The sequence below is a fragment of the Amblyraja radiata genome, chromosome 4 (assembly GCF_010909765.2).
Source record: "Amblyraja radiata isolate CabotCenter1 chromosome 4, sAmbRad1.1.pri, whole genome shotgun sequence".
NCBI classification, from domain to species: domain Eukaryota; kingdom Metazoa; phylum Chordata; class Chondrichthyes; order Rajiformes; family Rajidae; genus Amblyraja; species Amblyraja radiata.
The window spans coordinates 73,418,216-73,437,290 of record NC_045959.1 but is presented as its reverse complement, the minus strand read 5'-3'; the positions used below and the strand labels follow the sequence as shown (position 1 = coordinate 73,437,290).

General features: G+C 42.7%; 1 protein-coding gene across 1 annotated transcript in view; it reads right to left on the bottom strand.

The window, feature by feature from the left end:
* Nucleotides 1-5,686, bottom strand: part of rp1 (RP1 axonemal microtubule associated) — a gene marked incomplete at its 3' end in the record, with an annotated part of 207,287 nt that extends 201,601 nt beyond the window's left edge. Inside the window, exon 1 of the mRNA XM_033020391.1 lies at nucleotides 5,580-5,686. The remainder of the gene's footprint in view (nucleotides 1-5,579) is intronic.
* Between the last annotated feature and the right edge of the window lie 13,389 nt (nucleotides 5,687-19,075).

Genomic DNA, 19,075 nt, shown 5'->3' with positions numbered 1-19,075 from the left:
AAATATATCTTTAAGATTCTAAGGAAACTGGAATTAGGGGCCATGTGTATAAGATTGACCAATGAAGAATAAATTATTCAGCTCAATGACTTTACAACAGAACTAATTCTGTAAAACAGTAATTGGCACTAACTCCATAAAAGCTGCCGGACTTGCTGAGTGTCTGTAGCATTTTACATTTTAATTTCAGATTTTAAACATCAGTTTTTATTTATTTTTTAGAATTAAGTTTTAAATTCTTTCCAGAGTGTGCAATCCACTATCACAAGGAACATTTGAACAGGCTCACATTTAAGGGGATGCTAGAAAGGGACAAACCTATATGTGAAAATATTAATATGAATGGATGGAAGAAGGCTGGTGTGCAGCAAGGACCATGTGAGGTAAATAACTAACTCCTTTGTTGCAGTCTCTAACTAAAGCTTTGACATCAATGGAGATGATCAACTGCTTTAAGTTCCTAAGTGTGCATATTTCTGAAGATCTGTCCTGGGCCCAGCACATTGATGCAATCACAAAGAAAGCTCACCAACATCTCTACTTCCCTAGAAGACTGTGGAGATTCAATATGTCGAACTTCTACAGGTGTACAGTAGAGAGCACTGACTGATTGCATCACAGCCTGGTGCAATAACTCGAATGGCCAGGACTGAAGGAGATTACAAAGAGTGGTAGACACTGCCCAGTCCATCACAGGTACTGACCTCCACACTATCGATGGGATCTATAGAAGGGGCTCCCTCAAAAAGGCAGACAATATCATAGAGGACCCACACCACCCTGACCACATGCACATGTACTATTGCAAAGAAGGAGCATGAGCCGTGACTATGAGGAATAGCTTTTTTCCAGCAACCATCAGGCTCTTGAGCACTGCGTAACACTAACCTCAGCAACTATGATCATCCATGGACTGTGTCTTTGGTTGCACTATGCATTTTGGTTTTGCACCAGTACTATTTTTGATTATTATATATTATCTGTGTATTACATTTACAGGCCTGGTACACTGCTGCAAGTATGAATGTCACTGTCACTGTTGTCGGTACATATGACAATTAACTCTTTGAAGGTAATCAGACATTCCATTCTGAAGAAGGGTTTCGGCCCGAAACGTCGCCTATTTCCTTCGCTCCATAGATGCTGCTGCACCCGCTGAGTTTCCCCAGCAAGTTTGTGTACCATTCCCTTAATCGTACCTTGTGCTTTTGCTTCAGAGGAAACCCAAGAATTTGTTTTGTGTTTAAGGCATAATGCAAAACAAAGCTTTTAACAGATTATGTAAATCATGATCCCCCCACTTTTTAAAAAAGGGAGGGAGAGAGAAAACGGGGAATTACAGACCAGTTAGTCTAACGTCGGTAGTGGGGAAACTGCTAGAATCAGTTATTAAAGATGGGATAGCAGCACATTTGGAAAGTGGTGAAATCATTGGACAAAGTCAGCATGGTTTTATGAAAGGTAAATCATGTCTGACGAATCTTATAGAATTTTTCGAGGATGTAACTAGTAGAGTGGATAAGGGAGAACCAGTGGATGTGTTATATCTGGACTTTCAGAAGGCTTTCGACAAGGTCCCACATAAGAGATTAGTATACAAACTTAAAGCACACGGTATTGGGGGTTCAGTATTGATGTGGATAGAGAACTGGCTGGCAGACAGGAAGCAAAGAGTAGGAGTAAACGAGTCCTTTTCACAATGGCAGGCAGTGACTAGTGGGGTACCGCAAGGCTCAGTGCTGGGACCCCAGCTATTTACGATATATATTAATGATTTGGACGAGGGAATTGAATGCAACATCTCCAAGTTAGCGGATGACACGAAGCTGGGGGGCAGTGTTAGCTGTGTGGAGGATGCTAGGAGGCTGCAAGGTGACTTGGATAGGCTGGGTGAGTGGGCAAATGCATGGCAGATGCAGTATAATGTGGATAAATGTGAGGTTATCCACTTTGGTGGCAAAAACAGGAAAGTAGACTATTATCTGAATGGTGGCCGATTAGGAAAGGGGGAGATGCAACGAGACCTGGGTGTCATGGTACACCAGTCATTAAAAGTAGGCATGCAGGTGCAGCAGGCAGTGAAGAAGGCGAATGGTATGTTAGCATTCATAGCAAAAGGATTTGAGTATAGGAGCAGGGAGGTTCTACTGCAGTTGTACAGGGTCTTGGTGAGACCACACCTGGAGTATTGCGTACAGTTTTGGTCTCCTAATCTGAGGAAAGACATTCTTGCCATAGAGGGAGTACAGAGAAGGTTCACCAGACTGATTTCCTGGGATGTCAGGACTTTCATATGAAGAAAGACTGGATAGACTCGGTTTGTACTCGCTAGAATTTAGAAGATTGAGGGGGGATCTTATAGAAACTTACAAAATTCTTAAGGGGTTGGACAGGCTAGATGCAGGAAGATTGTTCCCGATGTTGGGGAAGTCCAGAACAAGGGGTCACAGTTTAAGGATAAGGGGGAAATCTTTTAGGACCGAGATGAGGAAAACATTTTTCACACAGAGAGTGGTGAATCTCTGGAATTCTCTGCCACAGAAGGTAGTTGAGGCCAGTTTATTGGCTATATTTAAGAGGGAGTTAGATGTGGCCCTTGTGGCTAAAGGGATCAGGGGGTATGGAGAGAAGGCAGGTACAGGATACTGAGTTGGATGATCAGCCATGATCATATTAAATGGCGGTGCAGGCTCGAAGGGCCGAATGACCCACTCCTGCACCTATTTTCTATGTTTCTATTTCTATGTTTCTATGATACAAAATGTCCATTATTACAGAAACTCTACATACCTGGTCTATGACCAATTATTTAAGTGCCTTCAAATACCTACAGAGGAAGAAAAGTTATAATATTGAGATAACTTGCTGTCATCCTGAACTCTAAAATAATCAACAATATTTAGAATAACATTTTCCTAAAGGGGAAATCATCATTTGAAAATTTAAAAATATAATACAAATAATTTTACATAGCGCTCTCTCACTAACATTTTGCCAAAGCTTGTTCTGAATGATCTTCTTGGCAATTCATTTAATAATAAACAGGAAGATATGCATTTCCCTACATGTGTGAACAATGACGAGGTACATTTCTCACCAGCCATGCGATATAATGGTGATAACAATAAAGATTAATTGGCTCTAATTTGTTTGTGCTGGTTAGAACCTACTCCATTTGCCCCTTTCAATGTAAATAGAGCAGGTGGAGAAACGACAGCAGTAAATTCCTACACTAGGAGATACTGCTAATCTGGGCACTCACAAATAAAGCCATTGATCTTCCTCCATACGGAAGAGACCAAGAAGGATATGCCTTGGATCGGGTTCAGAAACCCACTGAGATGGAGGCATTAGATGTTCAACCTCACAAGAGTCTGAAGGTGTGCTGCTAGTGTAGCTGTGACAATCTGTCTATGTAAATTAGGTGCCCAGCCACAAAGCCTGAAATTACAGCAGGGCACTCAAAAGTGCCATCTCAGCCTGACTGCCAGTCATTTAAAAAATTTCCAAAAGTCAAAAATCCATAATTAGCGAAAAAGTTGTTTACAATTTGTAAATATTATATAGAAGAGTAATACTGCCCTTTACTCATTATGGACCATGCAGAAATGAAAAATATATAAATCTACCTACGGAAGCTTTTAATAACTATATTGTATAAAGTATTACAAAGTATAAGGTGTTGCTAGTGGGTATAAAGGACTGCTTGATGCAGTTTGTACACAAATTTCTCATGCGAGCACTGACTAAGAAAAAGAAAACGAATTTACTTTGAAATTACAACGCAGAAATTAATAGAACTACTTTTATGAATGATTTATAATTCAGGACTTTACAGATTGTTGGTAATTAGGTAAACATAACACTATAAATGGGTAGCATGACCAACACTCCAATATAAAAACTGTTATTGTTAAACAAAATAAAACATTACAGATGCTACTAATAACATTCATCCATATTCCATCCACACATCATGTTTTCCATCTATAGTTCCAGAAATTCAGTTTTAGTCATTGTTTCTATTTTACATGTAGCTACTTACCTAATATAACAATGCAATCACCACGCACTAAGAAGCCATTATTTTTTCGCTTATTTTCTACTCCATTACTGAATCTTCATATCTTCCGCTGACTGCTTTGTGTTATTTCGTGATTGCTCTTAGACTTATTTAAAGCTCCACAGTCGAAGAAGCGACAGAATCAATTTGCTTAATCCAGATTCAAACAAATCCCAGCAGCTAATTCTTAAGTACTGTTCTAAAATGCCACAATCTAAAATTGTTAATACATTTATATATATTTTAGTAGAGATATTAACATTTTTTTTCAAACATTTGTGATTTTGCTAGTTAATTGGACTACCGCAACTTGTGTTTGAATCATTACTCCACCCCATCATGTACATGCTTTTCAGGCATTTTTTAATAATGCACATAACACTGATAACAGAAGAATTTCAGGAATGCAAACTGATAGCTTATTAGTCATAGAGTCATACATCATAGAAACAGGGCCTTGCGCCCAACTTGCACATGCGACTCATTTTAAAATTGAGCTAGTCCCATTCTCCTGCACTTGGCCCATATCCATCTAAACCTTTCCTATCCATGTACCTATCTAAATGTTTGTTTTTAAATTTCACCATTGTACCTGCCTCTATAACTTCCACTAGCAGTTTGATTTGCTTTGGAAGTGAATTTAATTTTGGATGTTTCTGTCCAGCACATTGTCAGTTAATTCCAAAAATCATTTATTCTTGATGTAAATGTTAAGAAATCCAGAACACATTAATTGAAAAAAATAATAATTTCAGATGCTGGGTAATAAGTAAAAGGACACAAAGTACTGGAATAACTCAGCATATCAAGCAGCATCTCTAGATATTTGAATTAAATGAATGTCTCTAATGCCTGTAAGGGAGATGCGGTTGGTCTGAACAACAGGTGTTGAGTTACTCTTATGATTGTAATCTGCTTCCAGACATTGTGTTTACTAATCGGGATTACAGAGTATTACTTCAAGAAGGTCTCCAGTAAAAGGCGTTGCACACCATATGGCCTCCTTACTTTGCTAGGTCGTATATATGTCATGGATAATTTTAATAACTAAAGTATTCACAGTTTTGAGGCAAGTTTTCTTGCAGGAGATGTGCACACACTTGTATTGCACTGATCTGCAGAACATGCCCGAATCGTATCCGTTTTTAGCTTTATTAATACATTATTGGATATTTATAGAAATCTAAAGGACGTTCGGTCAAGAACGTCTTTGGAAAGGATAAAACTTGAATTGTACAACTTCCATCACGGCATCTAAGACCTGAAAAAGGCATTGGTTGATGCAAATCAACCCAGTACCCGAGTATCTCTTTCAAAATGTTGATCAGTTGCGTGCGCTATATATGCCTAACTAGAAATCTGTGTGTTTTATATTAATATACAATTTGTATATTTGTACGGCACCATAAATAGTAATTGTGTGCATTTATTTATTTAGTTTGGTTGCATGTCTTGGTCGGTTTCTTGGAGTTGGAGCTAGGGTGTTGTAGCAGCCCCATGCACTCGATGGACTCACCATAGTAATTAGGCGTGAGAGCGGCGTGCCCCGGCACACTGTCTGTATTCTCGGTGCATCTCCCGGCGACCGCTGAGGAGAACTGAACCCCGGAGCGGGCGCTGAAGCCCGTGTCACGCCCTGCACGGCCCATTGTCTCTCCGGTGACTTCACAATGTCCGCGCGAGGGAGGGCTGCCCTGGCGGGGGATTTCCTCCTCGAGAAAGAGAGAGATTTCAAGGCCTTGAAGCTTTCAACTTCCCTGCAACGCAGCCGAGCGAGCGAGCAAGCAGTTCAATGGCTACCACATTTGCAAACAGTGACTGCACTTGGATTTGGCTACTGGAGAACAAGTAAATGCTGGAATCCCAAGCAAGAAATTAAAAAAAAATGCTGGAAGAAGTCTGCCAGTTAAACGGCAACATCTGTGGAAGGAATAACCAGTTTCAGAAGAAAGAAGCAAATTAGTCCAAGTAACCAAAGGTGGGAAGGGCAATGGGTGGAAAGTCAGTACAGTGGTAGGAAGAAATGGCAGTCCATCGGTAAGTTCTTTGAAAAAGATGTGAAAGATAGTTGAAGAAGGCCAAGGACAAAATAACAGGGTAGAAATTGGAACATATGAATGAGTAGCACTTTGGTGAAGGAATCAAACGTTCAGATTCTGTGTTCCTCATGAGTTCTTGCAGCTGAAACTTAATTCCTTGGAGCACCTGAGGCTGAGAGGTGATCTTATAGAGCTGTATAAAATCATGAGGGGAATAAGAGTTGGTGAATTTACAGAAGCTTTTCCCCAGGGTGGAAGAATCGAGATCCAGAGGACATCCGTTTAAGGTGGGAGGGGAAAGATTTAAAGGACAATTTTTCATTCAGAATGGTGGATATATGTACCGAGCTGCCAGAGGAGGTCATCCATCTGTAACATTGGATCTTATTTTTCTCTCTCTTCGCAAGCACAGTTTGGCCAGCCGGGCATTGCAAAACTTTTACATCCCTGTGTTTGTGTTCTCTCTTACTGACATTATGAATGAATGAATTAATAAGTTTATTGGCCAAGTATGTACACATACAAGGAATTTGCCTTGGTGCTCCGCTTGCAATTAACACGACATACAGTAAACAATTAAGAATAAAACACAAACATTAAAACATTAAGAATAAAACATTATAGTTTAAACATGTGAACAGACTTTTGGTTATTGAATCGAGCTACTGATCATGGAAAAAAAGCTGCTTTTATATCTGACTGGCAGCTTTGACAGTCCGGAGTTGCCTTCCAGAGGGAAGTGCTTCAGAGTTTGTGGCCTGGGTGAGAGGGGTCAGAGATGATCTTACCCGCTCACTTCCTGGCCCTTGCAGTGTACAGTTCGTCAATACAGTTCCTTTGGGGGGAAGGTTGCAGCCAACAACCTTCTCAGCTGATCGAACAATTCGCTGCAGCCTCTGGATGTCGTGCTTGGTGGTTGAGCCAAATCAGACCATGATGGATAAGGTGAGGACAAACTGCACGATGGCCGTATAGAATTGGACCATCATTGCCTGTGGCAGATTGTGTTTCCTTTATGACTGTGGAGTTGATGGTGGCCCCCCCATTTAAGGTCCTTGGAGATGATGGTTCCCTGGAACTTAAAAGACTCCACAGATGTGACTGGTGTTGTTGATGGTGAGTGGGGGGAGGGGAGTGAGAGCTCTCCTAAAGTGTACTATCAATTCCACTGTCTTAAGAGCATTGAGTTTCAGGTTGTTACAAAGTTACCAGGACACCAACTGTGTCACTTCCTGTCTGTAGGCAGATTCCTCCCTGATCCTGGATCAGTCAATCAGGGTTGTGTCATCCACAAACTTGAGAAGCTTGACAGAGAAATCTGTGGATGTGCAGTCGTTGGTGTAGAGAGAGTAAAGGAGAGGGGAGAGTATGCAGCCTTGCAGTGCTCCTATGCTGAGGGTCTGCTGGTCCGAGATGTGCTTTATCCTATCAACCAGACAATTTAATCTGCAGCATAAATTCATGGCAACCCAACCTCTCCCAATCAAATACTCTCTCCCCCTCTCCCTGTCTCTCTCTGTCTGTCTCTGTCTGTCTCTCTCTCTCTCTGTCTCTCGACCACCCAGGAAATCTGAGCAGGCTCAACATTGCATGTTTCCCTCGAACCTGGTACCAGAAACTAAGTAAGCCAATACCTGGAGTTTAATATCAATGATTTCTATTTGAATACGTTTGGCAAACTTGGTAACCCTGCAATAAATCAGCTATTATCAACCATGGCCCTAGTAATCTAAAATAATTCAATCAGATTTCGACTGAACATTAAAAATTAAAATTATAAGTAGTGCCTGGCCCTGCAATGTACTGTCTTAGAAGCAATTTTCTTCTCGTAAAATCATCGCAGTTTACCGGCCAAGGTCAACTGTCCACAATCATTTAGGGCATATGACAGAACAATAGGTCCCGGTACCGAGAGTAAACAGGTAGGCACTAGCCTGCATTCCTCTAACTTGGCTGATAAGCTGTTCTCGGGATTTCAGATAAATCACAGCAAGCAGCCACCGGAAACAGAGCAGAAGGCTGATCTCTCATGTTTTTGTTAGCAAATTGCCATAGAAAAATATTACACACTGGATAATGCCTGTCATTTGCTAAGAAATCACAGATCTGGAGAGTAGAGATAGACTAGGAGAATTCTTGTCACGCAAGCTATCACCAGCCCCAACACTGACAATAACACGTGCAATAAAGGCATTTTGTTTCCTTAACGAGATGATGACCAAGAAATTGTTTTGTGCCATCTTTATAATGTTAAATCAGACCTGCCCGAGCATTGATTGCGAAAGTCAGATGAAAAGTGAGAACTTCAATTGGGAGGTTGTCAGAATCGCATTGTGGGGATTCCTCACCTATCGCTGCACCAAAACCAACATTGCAAGATCCCACGGATGCTATAATGTAACACAGAAGTTGTGATTTTTGCAGCCAGCTTTTAAAGGGACATACAACAGTGCACGCAATACTCTTCGAGTTACAGCAGTGCGTTGCTCTTGAGTTAATTGATGCTGCAGTAATGGGAGGGAGCTGTGAGAGTGTTCCCAGCAACTGAAATGGACAGGCTAGTGAGAACAGTGCAAACTGAAGGCACGTACATTACAGTCCAAAGAAATTCTTCAGGGCACAGACGGGCGCTCCCTACAGGAAATTATCCGTGAGAATGTGAGTGCAGTCTATAAATGGCAAACAAATGCTTGCATCCCCTTCGTGTGTTTCTGTGCCCTGAAGAAAAATAGAAAAAGAGTACGGAATTTGGATGACTTTTATAATGCAGCACTATACAAAAAACAGAGATGTGAAGCAGTTCATCGGCAGAAACCTGCAATGATTCTGAGGCTAAGACATTGAGAGTGACTGTGACCCTGCCCTCATGGGCAAATTAGCAATCCAGGCTGAGGTGTAATGCTGTATTTGGACAAAGAATAGAGTTTGGCTTTTGTAATAGCCTTTTTCAGTGGAATTAAGTTAGTAAAGTCCAGTTGTGATTTGAATTAGCAAGAACTGTCATTTCTTTAACAGTGGGAATTTAAAAAAATCGCTGCATATAAATTTTGTGTTGCATTAGTGATGATGTTAATTATGTTGGAAGATAGGTAAAAAAGAAAATCATTCCGAAAACAGGGAGACGTATTTCCCAAAGGGTGCCAAAGCTGCCAGAAATGTGGCCTGTTCTGGATAAACTCAATTCTCAGTGGCACAGCACTGTTTGTTTTGGAGTTGTGTGAATAAAATTCTTGACACATTTTGTCTCAGGGTGCCCTCAACTGTCAAGCTATCAAAATTGACCAATAATATATATAAAATGCTAAACAAACAAATTCTATCCTAAACAGATAAGCATGAATTCAATGCTCCCATTAGGTTTAGACCTTACCCAGCAATCATAGGAGGTGCGAAAACCTGACCCTACACCACATCCCTCACCTCTGTTTAGGGACCAAAGCGTCCTTTCATCTGAGACAGAGATTAGCATGCACTTCTTTCAACCTCATCTATTGTACTCTGTGTTCTAGATGTGGCCTCCTCTACATCGGTGAGCCCAAGCACAGACTACACAACTGCTTTGCCAAATACTTGCACTCTGTCCTCCAGGGCTAGCTGGAGCTGTGAGTTGCTATCCACTCCAGTTCCTCTTCTTATTCCCACAACTTTCTATCCTCAGCCTCCTCCACTCCCAGAGTGAGGCCACATGTAAACTCAAACAACAGCATCTTATAGTCGTTTGGGTAGCTTACAACTCAATGGCATTTCCCAATTTCAGGTAAATTCCCCTCCATCCTTCTCATTAACCCACCTTTCTTTCGACTCACCCCGCTATGTCATCCTGTGCCTTCCCCTCTTCCTCCTCCTCCATCTGCTCATCACCCAACCCCCCCCCCCCCCTGCTCTGGATCCCTCAATTTTCTTCCCTCCCTGTTCATGTTCCCTTCTTTCCGCCATCCCTCCTTCTAGTTCTACAATTGATTCCCCACCTTGTCATATTCCAGCATTTGCACCTTTTTTGTCATCGAGTCATACAGCGTGGGAACAGGCCCTTCAAGCCAACGCCCACACCAACCAGATAGTCTTCTCAGATATAAGTAAAAAAGATGACTAGGCCTCGGGTGGAACAGTCCAGGCACATTTATAAACATTACAATTTTAATATTTTTTTAAATATCTAAAAATATTTTGTTATTGTTTAAAATAGTCCCATTTTAAAACACAATCATTTGGTAAGATTCAAGAACTGTTTAAAAATAATTACTTACTTTCCCCATTGCCTCCTAATCCACAGGCCTAAATCCACAATGAAATGAGCAAGATCTAAGGTTAGCAGCATCATTCAATGGCATTTCTCCAGTGTGGTACCAGGGAATCCCACGTGGAGTCCATAAGGTAGGTAAATTAAGCTCTATTTCCCCCATACATCAAAATAACACCTAACCATGTTCTTCAGAGATGTTGCCTGACCAGCTGAGTTACTCCAGCACCTTGTGCTCTTTTTTTGTAAACCAGCATCTGCAGTTCCTTGTGTCCGCACCTCATCTAAATCTTGCCGCTCAGCCAGCTATCCAGAATGTACCTGTTCCTTACAGTTTGTAAAGGTGAAATTTCTGAAGTGAGCAAAAATCATCTCACCAGAGAAATAGAGAGAAACGCAAAGCGAGGGAGAGGAAAGGCAAACACAATGTAATGAGATAGAATGAAGCACAAACTAAGGGATGGAAACAAGAAAATCAAGCTATAAAGAAGGATATTTTAAAAAATTGTGGAGAGAGAGGAGAGAGAGAAAATGCATGTTTAAGAGTTTCATCAGTTAGAGGCAGAGTGAGCGAATGCTAAATGATAGAGAAAGACATAAATACAAACTACTCAGAGAGGGAGGGAATGAATTGGAAATGGAATCAAACTGCAAAGAGTGAGAGATAGAGTAAAGAAACGTAAACTTGGGAGGGTGGGTGAGAAAGAAGAACATACTGGAACTGCAAGAAAGTTATTTTTTTCGTATTCAATTATAATATAATCAAAAATCTTATCAGCAATTTCATAAAACAACATTTTCATCCAGCAGAAAGTAGTTGATGTCGAATAGGAAATTGTTAGAAGCACAAATATATATATTGGCACAAAAATGATATAAATGTTTTGTGATAAATGTGATAAATTCTATGAGGCAACTGCTTATTATTACAAGATGGTGTACATTCATGGTTCTGTTTTGAAAGAAGCAGTTCAGAGATATCCTTAATAAATCATGCTTAAATGCCAAGAAACCCCTTCACCATGCTTTTTAAAATGCCTTTGTTTAAAAAGAAGATAATTATTGAATAATATACTGTTTGTTAACCCCTGAAGGTCATTGAAATATTGGGAATACAAACTGACTTCACATCACAATCATCATTTTGATTTTTTTTTTAAATTTCTGCTCTGCTGGAACTGTATACCTCTAAAAAGGTAATTCTGACTATGATGTATTGTTACATTCATTTGGAAGCATGCATACAGGATTTTATCACATTGCTTATTTGACATGCAAGAATGTAAATTTGCTAGTTCACCTTAGAGCAATGGAAAATACATGGCAGGGTGAGATGAATGTTATCAATTCTGGTTTGTTGCACTCCTGAAATTTTTATCACATTAAATTGGATCACAAGATATTCAATCAATTGGTATTGTTCATGAAATGCCTTGTATGACATTTGACCATCCTTTAGAAAAATTGTTGTAATTATTTTACGTGTCTGCTCATATCTGAGTCCTGAATAAAAATACAGGTTTTTTTCCCCCATTTATAATGAGATGAAATATATATTTGGTACATCAACTAAAAAGCACAAAAGAATAAATGATTTAAGAATCTGTCGTGCTTGCACAAAAACATTAACTGAATAACACTGATTGAACAAAAAGTATTGAAGTAAATTCTTTCTGAAGTTCTTTACAGTTTACTGCACAGCAAGATATATAAAATAATAACCATGGCCAAGTCTACTTCAATAACTCCAAACTCCAATGTTAAAGTCTAACTTCAATGAGATACATTTCATATGGACTCTGCATGCCAATATGGATTCTGCATCTCAATTTATCTATCTTTTGACAAAATTCATTATGCTTATGTTTCAAGCAGTGCTGTCCCGTGAAAGTCCTTTCGTTGAGCGATTGAGCCTTGCACCATCACCTTAACATAGAAACTATTTTTTCAATAGTCTTTTGTGTACATGATGCCATCCTCAACATGGATGGTGATCTGTGCCCTTGCAACTCTGTCAAACAAGAAGTAAATCCAACCACAAGTCAACATCTCTCTATGAATTGAAGGAACCTGCTGGGACTCAGACACCATCATTTTTATGTGTTGCATTCTTGACCATCAGGCATCACAGTTAAAAATGGTAAAACCTCAGTATTATGTCACTACAAGATGCTGCAGTTGCTGCCCCTAAAACCCATGGCTCACAGTGGTGTTTGTCCATCTCGTGGGAATGCCAATTTGACTTCAGTGCACAACTTCTTTCCTCATCACTGGCCCTCTACCATTTCCCATCCCCTCCCTAAACCTTATGCTGCTGTCCAGTGGGCTTCCATGGGATTTATACTTTAAAGCTCTAGTCAGTGCAGCTTCTGCAATTTCTGCACACAACCTCTGTTGAGTAAAGCTCACTGTAGTTAGTGATGGAATTATAGTGAAAACCATCCTCACAACTGTTCTATCATGACTTTCTCAGATATAATAATTTTTGTGGGTCACCTGATGTTCAGCAAAGCTGCCTTTTTGTTCCTCAAAAATGGATGATATCCACTTTAAAGGAATATACATTTATCTCTGAAAAATTCTTCCTCTGCATAACTCAGTATCCGTACCTGCCTTCTCTCCATACCCTCTGATCCCCTTAGCCACAAGGGCCACATCTAACTCCCTCTTAAATATAGCCAATGAACTGGCCTCAACTACCCTTTGTGGCAGAGAGTTCCAGAGATTCACCACTCTCTGTGTGAAAAAAGTTTTTCTCATCTCGGTTTTAAAGGATTTCCCGCTTATCCTTAAGCTGTGACCCCTTGTCCTGGACTTGCCCTACATCGGGAACAATCTTCCTGCATATAGCCTGGCCAACCGCTTAAGAATTTTGTAAGTTTCTATAAGATCCCTTCTCAATCTCCTAAATTCTAGAGAGTATAAACCAAGTCTATCCAGTCTTTCTTCATAAGACAGTCCTGACATCCCAGGAATCAGTCTGGTGAACCTTCTCTGCACTCCCTCTATGGCAATAATGTCCTTCCTCAGATTTGGAGTTCAAAACTGTACGCAATACTCCAGGTGTGGTCTCACCAAGACCCTGTACAACTGCAGTAGAACCTCCCTGCTCCTATACTCAAATCCTTTTGCTATGAAAGCTAACATACCATTCGCTTTCTTCACTGCCTGCTGCACCTGCATGCCTACTTTCAATGACTGGTGTACCATGACACCCTGGTCTCGCTGCATCTCCCCTTTTCCTAATCGGCCACCATTTAGATAACAGTCTGCTTTCCTGTTTTTGCCACCATAATGGATAACCTCACATTTATCCACATTATACTGCATCTGCCAAACATTTGCCCACTCACCCAGCCTATCCAAGTCACCTTGCAGTCTCCTAGCATCCTCCTCACAGCTAACACTGTCCCCCAGCGTAGTGTCACCCGCAAACTTGGAGATATTGCCTTCAATTCCCTCATCCAGATCATTAATATATATTGTAAATAGCTGGGGTCCCAGCACTGAGCCTTGCGGTACCTTTGGGACGACAGATGGCACAATGGGCTAAGTGTTCGGCTGGCAACCGGAAGGTAGCCGGTTCGAATCCCGCTTGGAGTGCATACTGTCATTGTGTCCTTGGGCAAGACACTTCACCCACCTTTGCCTGTGTGTGAATGTGTGTGAGTGATTGGTGGTGGTCGGAGGGGCCGTAGGTGCAGATTGGCAGCCACGCTTCCGTCAGTCTGCCCCAGGGCAGCTGTGGCTACAGAAGTAGCTTACCACCATCGAGTGTGACTGAGGAGTGAATGAATAATGCGATGTAAAGCGCCTTGAGTATTAGAAAGGCGCTATATAAATCCCATCCATTATTACCCCACCATTGTGAAAAGGACCCGTTTACTCCTACTCTTTGCTTCCTGTTTGCCAGCCAGTTCTCTATCCACATCAATACTGAACCCCCAATGCTGTGTGCTTTAAGTTTGTATACTAATCTCTTATGTGGGACCTTGTCGAAAGCCTTCTGGAAGTCTAGATACACCACATCCACTGGTTCTCCCCTATCCACGCTACTAGTTACATCCTCGAAAAATTCTATAAGATTCGTCAGACATGATTTACCTTTCGTAAATCCATGCTGACTTTGTCCAATGATTTCACCACTTTCCAAATGTGCTGCTATCCCATCTTTAATAACTGACTCTAGCAGTTTCCCCACTACCGATGTTAGACTAACTGGTCTGTAATTCCCCGTTTTCTCTTTCCCTCCCTTCTTAAAAAGTGGGGTTACGTTTGCTACCCGCCAATCCTCAGGAACTACTCCATGTGCTGCCAAGTGAGGAATTGGTTGTTGTCACTGTTTGTGAATTCCAATGTGAAATGCTTCCACAGGTTAATATGTGACTCAATGTCATTGTCACAACATACTCACACCATGATCTGATCAAATGACAGCCTTCTCAGTTTATGCAAATCCTATAATTGTATGCCAAGGCATCCAGTGCTGTGTGTAGTGATATTTACAGATCCAGAGCAACAGAGAGAAAAAAATACAGAATCCAAGAGATAGCTCTTTGATTAGGTAATATAGTCTTAACAAGATAGAGTCCACCATGAATCTCCAATCATCCGTTGCTTGCGTTCGGATGGCATGAACGTTGAATTCTCCCAGTTTTGCTAGCCCTTGCTGTCTCCTCCCCTTCCTTAACCCTCGAGCTGTCTCCTCCCATCACCCCGCCCTCGGGCTCCTCCTCCTCCCTTTTTCCTTCCTTCTCCCCCCCACCCCCCATCAGTCTGAAGAAGGGTTTCGGCCCGAAACGTCGCCTATTTCCTTCGCTCCATAGATGCTGCTGCACCCGCTGAGTTTCTCCAGCATTTTTGTGTACCATGAATCTCCAAGTTGTTTCCAGCTGCCAAGTAATAGATCCAACAATCTGAAGTTCCACTAACTTCCACTTAAATTAGTATTTGTGCCTGTAATACCATTGACATTTGGTGGCAAGGTCCTAGCCAACAAGATACCACTTGTCTTCACTTTAACACCAAAGGCTGTTGTAGGGTAGAGCGATCTAGCAGTTCAGGTGCATGGTTCCTTGAAGGTCGAGTCGCAGGTAGGTAAGGTGGACAGAAAGGTTTTGGACACATTGGCCTCCATCAGTCAGAGTAATGAGTATAGAAGTTGGGAGGTCATGTTGCAGTTGTGTAAGATGTTGGTGAGACCGCATTTAGAGTATTGTGTTCAGTTCTGGGCACCATGTTATAGGAAAGATACTGTCAAGCATGAAAGGGTTCAGAGAAGATTTACGAGGATGCTGCCAGGATTAGAGGATCTGAGCAATTGGGAGAGGTTGAGTAGGCTGGGTCTCTATTCCTTGGAGCACAGGAGGATGAGGGGTGATCTTATAGAGGTGTATAAAATCATGAGAGGAATAGATCGGGTAGATGCACAAAGTCTCTTGCCCAGATTATGGGAATCGAGGACCAGAAGACATAGGTTCAAGATGAAGGGGAAAAGAATTAATAGGAATCCAAGGGGTAACTTTTTCACACAAAGGGTGGTGAGTGTATTGAACAAACTACCAGAGGAGGAAGTTGAGGCTGGGACTATCCCAATGTTTAAGAAACAGTTAGACAGGTACATGGATAGGACAGGTTTGGAGGGATATGGACCAAGCGCAGGCAAGTGGGTCTCGTGTAGCTGGGACATGTTGGCCGGTTTGGGCAAATTGGGCCGAAGGTCCTGTTTCCACACTGTATCACTCTATGACTCATAATTAAATACATAACAGTAATCAGTGCATTACTTCCCTTTCATGTGATACCATCTGGTGAAGTATCTAATTTAAAGAACACTTATGTCATAATTTCACCAGTGGGAGGCTATGATGGCAAATGAGAGACACAAACTCACTATGTATCTTATTAAAAGTATTACAGGAACTTCTGTGGAAACAGGCCCTTCGGCCCACCAAGTCTACACCGACCAAGATCACCCGTATACGTTATATCCTTCACACTTGGGACAATTTACAGAAGCCAATTAACCTACAAACCTGCACGCATTTGGAATATGGGAGGAAATCAGAGCACCTGGAGAAAATCCACATGGTCACAGGGAGAATGTACAACCTCCGTACAGACTGCACCTGAAGTCAGGATCGAATCCGGGTCTCTGGCGTTGCAAGGTAGCAACCTTACCACTGTGCCCCCCCATAATATGTATCAAATATATCAGTTAGACACAAAATGCTGGAGGAACTCAACGGGTCAGACAGCATCTCTGCAAAGAAGGAATGGGTGACATTTCGGGTCGAGACCCTTCTTCCGACTGATGTCAGGGGAGTGGGCGGGATAGAGATAGAATGTAGTCGGACACTGAACTCTCCTCTCCCCTCTTCCCCCCTCCTGACCCCATCCCTCCTCCATTCCCCCTACCCTTCTCCCCATCCCTTCTTCCCTTCCCCCCTCTTCCTCCCTTCTCCCCGCTCCACTCTTCTCCCTCTTATCCACTACCCCCCCCCTCCCCACATCCCCTTCTCCCTCTCTCCCTCCCTTCTCCCATTCTCCACCCCCCCCCCCCCCACCACTTCCCCCGATACCCCCCATTTGTGGACCAAAGCTGTGACAGTTAGATCCCACTAATAGCACTGAACAAAGGCCACGTCATCTGTTTTAGTAACATTGACTATGGCATAAATGCAGACTTTGGGAACACCACACCAACCTCCGCCCCCTCGCCTTGCTTCAAAAAGGGTGGTGGGTATTTAGACTCAGTGGCCGGAGCAGGTGGGTGGCACTTGTACATTGACAACATTGCCTGTACCCAGCTGAAAAGCCCGCAGCCTCTGGGGGTTTGGAGAGACCATAGGATGAGAGATCTGCCTCTGGGACAACTCATGGCCAACAGTTTAGTTCCCATGAGGAGCAGGCAGAACATTGGGGGTTCGAATCCAACCCCTGGGACCCCTGTTCTCTGAACATTTAGTTCAGAGATACATTCCCCTTCGGCCCACCGAGTCCGCACCGACCTGCGATCCCCCGCATACTATCCCAAACACGCTAGGGACTATTTATACTTATACCAAGCCTATCAACCTGGAGTTAGGGCTAGGGCTAGGGTTTGGGTTTCCTCCCGCATTCCAAAGGCGCACAGGTTTGTTAAAATTGTCCCTAGCGTGTGTGGGATAGTGTGCGGGGGCTCGCTGGTCGCAGGCTGGGACCACAAATGGGGGGGTGGGAGGGTGGAGAATGTGAGAAAGGAGGGAGAGGGGGAGAAGGGGATGTGAGGGGAGGAGGTAGTGGATAAGGGGGAGAAGAGTGGAGCGGGGAGAAGGGAGGAAGAGGGGGGAAGGGAAGAAGGGGGGTAGAGGGGAGGGGAGAAGGGTAGGGGGTGTGGAGAAGAGGCGGGAGGAGGGGAGAGGGGAGTTCAGTCTACACTCACTGAATCCATCTCTGAAAAGTTATAGAGACGGTTATCGAATCTGGAAGCGGACCAATACATCTATAAATAAAACGGAATGAATCAGACATCTTTTCATTTGCACAATTGATTTTATTGTATTAAATTTAATATATTAATGTTTAACATCCATGCATTAAAGGAAGAATATTTTCCAGCCTCAACCCTAACAGGGCGTCACCCACATGACAGCATATGTCGGCGTGTATGTCGTGCAACTTGACGGTTTTACGGGCGTCAGTCACTGACACTCCACAGTCGCCCAAATGTCGCCCAAGTGGGACAGACCCTGAAGACTGGTGGGAGAACTGGGAAGGAGGAGGGGATGGAGAGAGAGGGAAAGCAAGGAGTATTTGAAGTTAAGAAGTCAATGTTTGTACTGCTGGGGTGTAAGCTACCGTGGTCTTAAACTCCCGTAAGCAGGGCTGGAAGGCAAGGTGTATGCCCATCGAGGTTGGCTGCAGAGGTTTTGCAGGGCAATCGCTCTACAAAGCCTTGAATGTGCTGGGCATCAACGGAGTGGCAAGGAGAAGAGCCATCAAGGACACCACAGAGGCAGCGGAGAAAGCCTTGAAATGGCTCTGGATCAGGAGAAGAGGTCCATGGAGAGGAGCGAATGCCACCTGAACACAAGTCGTGGTCTGATCAACGATGGCCGGGTCGCCTGGGCGAGGGTGTTGAAAGACCGAAATACCCAATGGCCCCAGGTTACATCACTGATGATGTGTTCTGGAGCATCAAGAGATGTATTTTATCAATTGCAACTATTTTTCGGGCGCCAAGGACATTGAAGCTATGGCCAAGAAAGCACACCAACGTCTCTGTTTCTTTGGAGGACTAAAGAAGTTTGGCCTGTCTCTGATAACTCTTACCAACTGTGCCACGGTGGCATAGCGGTAGATTTGCTGCCTTACAGGGCCAGAGACCCGGGTTCGATCCGGACTATGGTTGCTGTCTGTACAGAGTTTGTACCTTTTCCCCGTGATCGCGTGGGTTTTCCCTGGGTGCTCCGGTTTCCCCCCACACTCCAAAGATTGGATTAGATTAGATTAGATTCGTTTATTGTCATTCAGACCTTTCGGTCTGAACGAAATTTTGTTTCCCTGCAGTCATACATATAATTTAAAAAATGACAAAAACACACAATCAACACAAATTTAACATCCACCACAGTGAGTTCACCAAACACCTCCTCACTGTGGTGGAAGGCAAAATCTTAAAGTCTCTGTCTCTTCCCTCTTTGTTCTCCCTCTGCGCCGAGGCGACGGTTCAAACTCCGCGGGTGGTCGCTG